The sequence below is a fragment of the Etheostoma spectabile genome, chromosome 7 (assembly GCF_008692095.1).
Source record: "Etheostoma spectabile isolate EspeVRDwgs_2016 chromosome 7, UIUC_Espe_1.0, whole genome shotgun sequence".
NCBI lineage: Eukaryota > Metazoa > Chordata > Actinopteri > Perciformes > Percidae > Etheostoma > Etheostoma spectabile.
Genome location: NC_045739.1, coordinates 22,359,328 through 22,369,819, shown reverse-complemented (window position 1 = coordinate 22,369,819; position 10,492 = coordinate 22,359,328). Strand labels below are relative to the sequence as shown.

General features: G+C 39.9%; 1 protein-coding gene across 3 annotated transcripts in view; it reads right to left on the bottom strand.

Moving 5' to 3' along the window:
- The window catches only part of hck (HCK proto-oncogene, Src family tyrosine kinase), a 28,408-nt gene extending 23,405 nt beyond the window's left edge, over positions 1–5,003 (bottom strand). The window contains exon 1 of one of the 3 annotated variants that reach the window (XM_032522053.1): positions 4,765–5,003. The gene's annotated coding sequence lies outside the window, so the exon portion shown is untranslated. Of the gene's footprint in view, positions 1–4,760 lie in introns of all 3 variants that reach the window. The other 2 variants (XM_032522054.1, XM_032522055.1) reach the window with 2 other exon arrangements.
- Positions 5,004–10,492: the final 5,489 nt, after the last annotated feature.

Genomic DNA, 10,492 nt, shown 5'->3' with positions numbered 1-10,492 from the left:
GTCTGTGATTATCCATCACCATCCATTCCTTTAATATAATTTTAAATAATTCATAATTCCCTTTTTTCTAACTCAAACATTAGGTATACTTTTCTATAAATGAGGTTTATTGACCATAAAATCCAAAAATAACTGTGAAACTAGTGTTCCTTAGAGTTGAAAACGTCGAAAAAAATGACAAACATTGAAAAAAAGCAGCAAAAGTGTTTTAAAAAAGGGACCAAAACGTAAGAAAAAGTTAACAACATTGATAAAAAGCATTAACAAAAGTGTTGATTTTCAATTTGAAAAGTGTAGGTATGCTTGCACAAGAGCTTTGAGAAATGCTCTAGAAGAATTTTGGGCGTCACTGTCCAGAAAGATCAGTTTGTTCGTAACATTTTGATATGAAACACACCGTAATCAGGTTCAATGCAAAATCCTTAAAAAGGAGAATTCAAGAAGATATCTAAAAATGTCCTTAGACCTCAGAGGGTTAATTTCATTCACTAGGTAGTCCACTATAAGATGCACACAATGCACAGCTAGTTTGAGTGTACCCTACATTTTATTCCCCTTTTACGACAGACCCTTCTTCACAGTGTCGCCGAAAAAAGTGACATCAGGCGTAATTACCGGCAGAACGAGAGCAATCCCGGAGGGGGAACGTCGTGAAAATACACTAACCACAATGCAACATGGTCGCAGAAGCACCCGCGAAAACTGAAAAAGGAAAACATGGAGCGGGGTTTCGTTTCCAAACAGTGGAAATGCAACATGCGACACATAAACAACCTTTTACTATTCTCCTGAGTGCACGGCGTGTTTCACAAAATTATTAGAATTAAAATATTTTTGTTTCGGTTTGTTTACATGACGCTGGGCACCTCCGACACAAAAAAACCGGCGCATGTAGTGTCCAAAATCTCATCTAGTTGTTCCATGTGCTGTGTAGTTCACCATTTCATAAACACTATATATGGACTAGAGCAGGGGTCTTCAACGTTTTCCAGGCCAAGGACCCCCAAACTGATGGCGAGATGGAGCGGGGACCCCCTAATTATATATATTGTATAAAATTGTGTTATATGAAACTGGTCCTATAGTGCCATGTGTGCAATGATGACTGAAAGACATCTTCTACCTCCATTTATCTGTTTACTACAGTGTGTTGAGTTCATGTTAATGTGGATTTAAAGACATTTCGATTAGTGGAAAAAATTGCAGGGGGGGGGGAATATAAAAAAAAGTCTAATCAACCAAAACTTTCGCGACCCCCATGCAGTACCTCCGTGGACCCCCTAGGGGTCGCGGACCCCCTGTTGAAGACCCCTGGACTAGAGAGTGAGTGAATGAGGGACCGGTTTTGAATACAGCCTTAGAGTCAGCAAACATACTTAGCAATGTCAGCTACTTATAGGTCTGCTAATTTTAGCCACCATGAGACGACTTTTCATTTGAAAGAGGAAGAATGGGTTATCTCTTCTTTCAAAAGTACATATATTTAAAATAAACACTGCACTAATCAGAAGCACTGGTTAAATATGTCTAAATGAGGACAGCAGTTGTAGTCAGTCACACTGAAAACAGGACAAAACACCACAATGACTTCTTAAAAGAGCATACAGCTCGGCCCAGGTGTCTATTTCTGATCACAGTTATAGTTAACCCTCTTTACATATATTTTTAAATACACCTTTTTTTTAGTAGGTATTTGCATATAACTGATCCCCATGTGTTTCTTATGAAAACGTTCAGGAACAAACTCAGCTTCCCACATAGTGATGCCCAAATCTTTTCTAGAGCAATGTGTAAAAAGATGATTTTGGCGCTAAAACTGAAACATTGATGTTGGCTTTTTGTCCTCAAATCTCTTTTAGAAAACAAATGTTAACTTATGATGTGTTGTACAGATTGTTTCTGTGCTTGAAATGAGTTTAACCAAAAGTCTTAGGTGATATGAAGATGAAAATAGTAAATAAATGGCTGAAATGAAATTGTGTAATATAGCTTTTTGAGTAGGGGCTTAGTCAAACACCATCTACTGTACATACCTAATTTATTTTGATCATATTGCATTTTGAGAAGGTACATATAACAGGAGGAAGAGTTTTTTTCCTGCACTGTTGTTATCGGATTCATGCATTGATCACAAGCTCAGATTGCAACCAATCACATTATGAGAAATACGCTGACATTCAATCTCAATTTCAAACAGAATTGAAATGATATCACGATAATAACTGTTGGACTTTCTCCCAAAAAAGTACAACTTACAACACAACTAATATAAAACGTTGCTGTCCCTTCTACCATACTGTAACTCTAAGGTTAGTGTTCGTACATTGGCCCAGTTCACGATTATCAAATGATATCATAACATGCAAATATGTTCCCCTGCAAACATGAGGCTGTGCACCCGCTCTCAGGAACACGTGCACATTGATGCTCTGTTGACTTGGGCAAACATCTAAACATGCCTTTCAACATTACACACTTACATGTGTGATTTAAAAAAAGAATTATTGCACACTATGTTTATCCGCACCCTGTAGCTGTCCAAGCAGTAAGCAGGTACTCAGCCAGGTCGGCTCTTTATTGGCACTTCCGCTGAATGCCATGATTACACAAATATTTCTGAAGGATTCCAGCTATTATCCTACCACCGAACTATTTTAGTTTACCACCTACGAGCCAACACTCTCCCAACAGACAAAACACAGGAATTAATTCACGTGTGTTCTGTTATGAGGAGGTTACGCAGATGTAAATGTTGTGGGCTGTTAAAGACTGCCAGGCTGTGTTTGGGACTGCCTCGGGCCATAACAACATCACCTGGCAGCCTGGCACGCAACCAACAGCACATTAGGCAGCTACAACGAACAAAAACAAAGCAAAAAAGAAAGAAAGGAAGGAAGAACGAAAATCATCTCGCAGTCCCAACATTCTGCTTGTCACTTGCAATGTTTTAATGTGACTTATGCAGACCGATGGCTCTGGACTGCAGGGTGTCTCTCTCATCTGGTGTCTAATATTTTGTTTGGTACGGCGGGATATGATTGCATTAGACATGGACAGTCCTGTTGGACCAAAGTTTTTTACATGTCATAATAACTGTTGCAATTATTATGAATCCTATTTCTCCATATTTACCTCCTGTATCAGTGTCTCTGTGTCCCAGCCCTATGTTGGGGTCTGTCCGAGGTTTCTGTCTGTCAAAAGTCCACCAAATGCTCGCACTGGGGGGAATTGTGTGTTTTTTGTAAATTATAGAGTGTGGTCTAGACCTACTCTATCTGTAAAGTGTCCTGCGATAACTCCAGTTGGGATTTGACCCTATAAAAATCTAATTGAACATGTTTGATCCAGGTTACTTGACAGATAGCTCACATCAAAAAGACAGTGCTTGCAGGACTCGAGACCGGTCTTAAGTCTCAGTCTCGTCTCGGAATCAACTGCATTTTAACTCTGTCCTGTCTCGGTCTCAGGTGAAGAAGACCCGGGTTTGTTTTTTAAGACGTTCCCTTTTGATTATTTTATCAAGGCATTTCTCATAAAACACTTTAATTAAAAAGGTAAATGAAGAAGAATCTTAAAGAGTACGTACTACCTTTTTTTTCAACCTGGACCCTATTTTCCTATGGTTTTGTGTGTGAATGACTCATTTTGGAACAATCTTTGAAATTGGTCCAGCATTAGGCGTGAACGCTGTAACCGGCAGCCATAGACCGGGCTGCTATGTTACCCTATGGGACATAAGGCACCCATATAGCACCAAGCGATCAATGCAGTACTAATAGCCTCCACACACTATATTTACAGGATATCTGTTGCATCAGTTTTGGGTGCTGCTTAACCCTTGTGTTTTCTTCCCGTCAACCATGAAAAAACACACGTTTTAGTCACTTTTTTTCAACATTATAATTGCTTTTTCCCGAGATTTTTTTTTTAACTTTTTCAATGTTGGGGGTGCTTTTTTGATGTTTTTTCATTGTTGACATTTTCAGTGCTTATTTTGACGGCCCATTTTATAAAAATAAAGAAATAACTGAAAACGGGTCAAATTAGACCCAAGAACAATATGAGGGTTAAATAAAACACCAAAAAAATTCAATGAAAGTAATCATTAATGTCACCTGAAGAATGTTGTATCCATAGGATTTTTGGGCAAATTTGGTAGAAAGAAATCCATATTTCTGATATAAAACCCTTTGAAATGGGTCAATTTGACCCGAGGACAACACAAGGGTTAAAATGTTTTAGACCATTGAACATCTAAAATGAAAGTTAATGTACAGCAACAAAAAACTGAACAGAAACTGGTTTCTGGTTCAGTCTAGATGGACAGTCTTAAAAAGAACTCTCTTTCTCTCTCTCCCACACACACACACACACACACACACACACACACACACACACACACACACACACACACAAATGGATATAAGAACGTTTAATAAACAGTTTATCAATTTGTTTACATCCCTTTTGACCACTTTCACATTCCTCTACATATGATATGTGTACAGAGGGACTTGTGTAGGCGGTGGTCCTTTCCACTCAAACTGAAGTTCCTCTTTTTGGAACGGAGTATCCTTGTTGTAAAACTACAAGTCTTCATTTGGCAATCATCAAAGCTTAACTTCTTTTTTATTCAAAATTTGTTCGACATTCCCTTCATGGCCGATCATCCCCCCCCCCCCCCCCCCCCCCACCGTTATCTTCCGGACAGTTCGGCTACTCCCTTTCCATACAAGCAAGCACACACATCAAAAGGACACTTACCGCTCTTCGACTAGTGCTTCTGAGGTTGTCTATGTGTTCTTCTACAGATTCTATTGACCGACTACAGAATAATCCTCATTTCTTTTCCGTAGGTTCCATTTCTGAACTGTACTTTTTGCTTTGTTGTCTCTTTGGGTCAGGCTGAAGATGCGGACGGGGCGACGGAGCGCAGCGCACTGGGCTCGGACAAGGAAGTTTGTGTGCTGTGCGCATCTGTGTGACTTGGTGAAAAAGAGGAACAAACTCTCACAGATCGTACTCTCGGTTTAACTGGCTGAAAAAGCCGGCAGTCGTTTTTTTCTTTTTTTTTTCTTCAGTTGCTTCTGTAGTGGTATTCTGATGGAATGGAGAGAAGAGAAGCTGTCTTGTGTGCCATAGCGCAGAATAAAATATGAACCGAGTGTTAGATGTAGATCTTTCTTTTCTATTGAACACATTTATCTAATTACTTTTTCATAGATTAAGACCACTGTCTGAACGTCATAGTTTACCCAACTTTTTTTGCAAATACATGTCTACTGTTATTAAACCATTGTATATTATAAATATGTACAGGCAAGGGCGTGGGTTTTATTTTAACACATTATAACGGGGGTGCTGGGGACGGGGCATTCCAGATTTTTTTTAGATCAGGTGGCAGAGGTGTGGGGGTGGGGGGGGGGGGGGGGGGGGAGGGGGGGGGGGGGGACATTTTTTATCAGAATACAGCAAAACAAATCTGATATGAAGTAGTACAGTTGATTAAGGTAGAACAAAACAATGCTATTCTGCTAAATAAAACATTCATTTCCCTTGTGTTCCTTTAAAAACCAACAACAACTAAAACTGAAATTCCAGTGCTGGTTCCATGGTATCAGAATTTTGGATATTCAACACCATGGAAACATGAATTGGTCATGTGACAAGGGCTGGGTAGACTGAGAGAACAGGCAGCCAATGGCGTGTTTTCCATTGATAGTACCTAATCGACTCGACCGCCGTGTAGCCGTGGCTGGTCGTCATGGCAGGAGACCGGCGTGACATAACGCAACACACACACAGAACGTCAAAGGTTTTCACGTCACGTTTTGGTATCACCTCAGCTCGCTTGGAACCTGAGGTAGTACTACAAAAAGTACCTTTCAGCAAGTACCACAGACTTTTCTCGTAATGGAAAACCGAAAAAGGCGAGTAGAGTCGAGGCAAGTCGAGTAGATACCACGCAGTGGAAAACCGCCACAAGTGATAGTCCTCTGAGCCAATGGACATCACAACTGTCGTGATGGAAATCCCAATGGTCATTTAGAGTTTATCTGGGCTCTTTAAACGTAAAATAAAGTCACACTTTAGAGCGCCGCGTACCTCACGGCTGCAACACAACAAGCGCCTGGAAGTACGTTTGAGATTGCTACTTAAACCCAAACTTGTACGTGTTCAATTTGAGACCTATGATTGAATTCGAAACCAAATTTTCCAAAAGAATTCCAATAAAAAAAATAGGAATCGTAATTTTTAAACGGTTCCAAGTTGGAACCGGTTCTTGATGCCCAATCCTACTCTTTACGTTGTTCATAAATCTGTTAATTCTTTTAAAACGCTGTTGAAGACTTTGCCTTTCAAAAAGACCTTTAATTTGATGATGGGTTTTCACGGCTGTCTGAATGTACCTACGTTTTCCTTTGTACTCCGTCAGGGGAACGTTAGGGGAACGTTATGGGAACATTCTCTAAAGGTTGCAACGTTAGGGGAACGTTAGGGGAACGTTTTCTAAAGGTTGCAACGTTAGGGGAATGTTAGGGGAACGTTCTCTAAAGGTTGCAATGTTAGGGGAACGTTCTGAGAACTTCAATATAACCAAAAACTAACGTTCCCAGAACATTAAAAAAAATTTCTTTTGCAACCAAAATCTAACCAAACCTAACCTTCAGGGAATGTTCCCGCAATCAAACACAAACGTTCTCAGAACATTCTGGGAACCAAAAGTTGTCAGCTGGGATGCCTTTTATTAATTGCATTTCATTTTATTATGAAGCACTTTGCGATTTGTATCTGTAAAAAGGCTATATAAATACACGTTTACTTACTAGGATGGACAGAGGGAAGAATGTATAAATGGATGGAGGCGTTGGACAGACTCATTTGCATGATGCGCAGGACAGCTCGATAACATATTCAAATGAGTTTGACAGCTATAATGCTCCGAGCATCCTCTGGGCGGAGGCAGGCAGCAGAGTGGAGGCGTGGGCAGTTCAGCCCCAGGGCAACAACAGCAGCTCAGCAACAACTTTGTCAGAGAAAGCGCCCAGCTCTTGGGCTGTAATCCTCAATCAAGAGTCAGGATTAGAAACCGAGTTCCCCTCTGAATCCCAGGCTGCAGTGACGTAGACAGGGAGGGAGGGAGGACAAGAATGAAACAAATGAGATCAGATAAAAGGTAGAATGAGTTTGAAATTGCTGACGGATAAAAGAAGATAAATCCCAGCGTGAGGGATAAAGGGAAAGAATTGGTGTTAGCAGCTGCTTACAGCTGCAGATGGTGTGGGTCAAGGCACAGCGAGCTGTCCGACATCCAGTGCAGGCCACCGTTTGTTTTCTAAATTCAAGGGGAAATGAGTTCCTCGTTTAATGGGTTGAAGATCCACAGATAGTTTAAGTATCACACTGGAAATTGCAGCCTACGTGGGTGTCAGACTGCAAACAAATGCAATGTACGGGGAAGCTTTTTCTGTCTTTTTTTGTTGTTCTTTCCCACATATTTCAGTTTTTTTCAACGCTTCTGTTGCTTTTTTCTGAGGTTTTCAAGGTTTTTTTTGGACAATTTTTAATGAGGTTTTTGTCGCCTGTCCTTTTTTTTTCTTTCAAAGTTTTTGTTGCTTCTTTCAGAGTATTTGTCGCCTTTTTTTTAGGCGTTTCCGCAACGATTTTTACACCTTTTTTTTCTCGAGGTTTTTGTCTTTTTTCAAGTTATTAGTCTCTTTTGACAAGTTTTTTTTTCAACAATGTTTTTGTCGCTTTTCTCAATACATGCCCGGACCAGCTCATAGTCATGCTGTTATAGTTTTAGACTGCCGGGGGTCGTCTTCTGGGAGTTTATTCCCTGGAGTCCTTATGTTTTCTCGGCTCACAGTTTTCCTTGGATTGGGGTGGCACCTAAATCATGGTTGCAGCTGCCATGCCTTATATGCCCTGTACTCCATCTGGAAAGGATCTTGAGATAACTCTTAGGATTTGGTACTATCATACAATTGAATTGAAAATTGAAATGTCCTCTTTCAGTGGATTTTTCATGTATATATTACTATTACTTTTTAACATGAATATAGAAAGTGAATTATGTAGCTAAAAATAATCACCCCAATTCATATTGTAATATCTGGCAGGGAAATCACAATTAGATCCCCCCCCCCCCAATAGTTTACCCCTAGTTTCTACTTTTCATCACACTGCAACTGTTTTGCGTAATGTCCTGAACAAAACGTCACAACACGATGCCTCGTGTGTTTCCCAGAACTCGTCATTATTCACTCAATAGGTGAGTGAGACACACACAAGGTTGTGTGGTAAATGGTACGAACTATAAGTTGAGTAGAGTTGAATCATATATAGTGGGAGTTACAGAAGCAACATTCAAGAACACAGCATTTAGCTTGACAGATAAGCATACTATAAAAGTGAAAGCACAATAGTACACAGTAGCAAAGTCACGTTTTAATCAACAGAGAGATGGGAATGGCAGGGGGTGGCTATTTTGTCAACTGACCATTGACCAATAATTGTATGTAATGGACTCTAATGGCATTTAAGAGGCATGATAGGAACAGTATGAATCAATAAAACAGCATACATGTTCGAAAAGGACAAATAACCTCATATTTTGAGTAAGTATTGGCTGACTTTGCTTATAAATTAGGGCATCTCTATTAAAACATATAGTTGATGTATTTACACAAAATGGACACATTGACTTTCCATTGCTGTGTCACAAAAATAAAGGTTATTCAGCTGAGTCTGTCACTGTGTTTTATCTCTTCCATCCACCCAGCTTACCGCAAGCTGTCACAGCTGTGAACGGAAAGTTTATGCTTGCAAAACGTGTACATTCTGAAAATGAAAAAGAGGAAGAGGAACATGTTTCTGTCTTCTTTTTTTCTTCTTTGCTGGTCACTTAAGAGGTCAGGTTCTGTGGCAAAAATAACCAGTCTGTGGCAGTAATGCCAGGAAAGTGAAATAATTATAAGCACCTCACATAAAATTAGCATAGTGTGAGAGGAGCAATACGGGTTTAGGCATTAACAGGTGATACCCAAACTCATATTTGTTTGGCTGTTAGATAACAAAAAAGGCACTTCTGCAAATGGTTAATTAGATGGAATATTCAGTTTTTTACAATATAGTGAATTTTAATTAGAAAGATCAAAGGTCAAAAGTTTGTTTGGGGTTGGATGACACAGAGGATGACGCAATAGCTGCGTTGATCAATTTCGATCAACGGCTTATAGAAGACCAAAGAGAGTTTTTTTTAGGGTTAGGGTTACTTTCATTTTATTTAAGGCAGGCCACTTAGTTCTTATGTTTCTACAATAAGTTGTTCAGTATACTGTTCATATCAGTTGTTCGTATGCTGTTTGAGTTGCACCTTGTGAAAATGGGCTTGTCCGTGTTGCAAAATGTGTGACTTCTATGCATGACTGTGTCTCATTTCTTCACCAACAACTATGAGCTGCTAAAGAGGATCTACATTGGGAGAGTCTAATGTCTCTCCCTATGTCCACAATTACCAATTCTAATAGAATATTTTGATGACATAATACACTGGTTGATATTGGAATGTCCCAATAAGCATTATTCAGATTTATGCAAGCAGAATCAGGACATACACCAGTAATATCCAACACAATGGACTGGGAAGTCACATGTTCTAGCTCAGAAAATGAATACCCTGAAGCTAGACAGAATATTAATGTTCATGTAAAAGCACTCAGTAAAAATGCTCAACCCCAGTGATAGAACCACTAAAACCGAACTAAAAGTGAGATCTCTTTCAATCAATGACATGTTATTATGTGAAATGTGTTGCTGTGTTATTTTCACAGCAACTGTTGTGTTTGTTATCATTTTCAGCCAGCCACCAGATCAAGTCATCCAAACGGGCACACGACGATTGGTTGTTTTTTTCCTGCCGCAGGAAATACAGTACGACCCATAGGAGTGTTTTCCATGCTCATATCTAAACCACAGGACATAACGGTCACGGTTTTAAACACTTTGTTAGCATCATAATACCGTCACATGTTGGTTAGGTCTAGGCCTTGCATTGCCAGACCTTCCTCTACCACACTGTGGAGGAGGGTCTGGCTAGTCCACACAGCATTCTGGATGGGAGAAAAACATAATCTGGTTTACTTTGGCATTTCTTTAAACCCTTAAAATCCCAATCACCACGGGCGGGTGCCGGTGAGAAATAGCCTCGGGAAGGCACTTGATTTGGTGGAGCGTGTTTGTTCAAAAGTTGAAAATTGTCCTCAGATTGGACAGATAGTCTAGCTAGCTGTCTGGATTTGAGGAGCGGTTAACTATAGTCCTCAGAAAACCATCAGAGTTTAAAATTACATCACAAAGAAAGTGGAAGTAAACGGACATCTGGCCAAATTTCTGCTACGGAACAATCGTGTAGGTGGAATGTCGTGGATATAGATGTCCGGTTTTCACTGTTTTTCCATGAGACCATTAAGCGTGTACTTAAATTGAC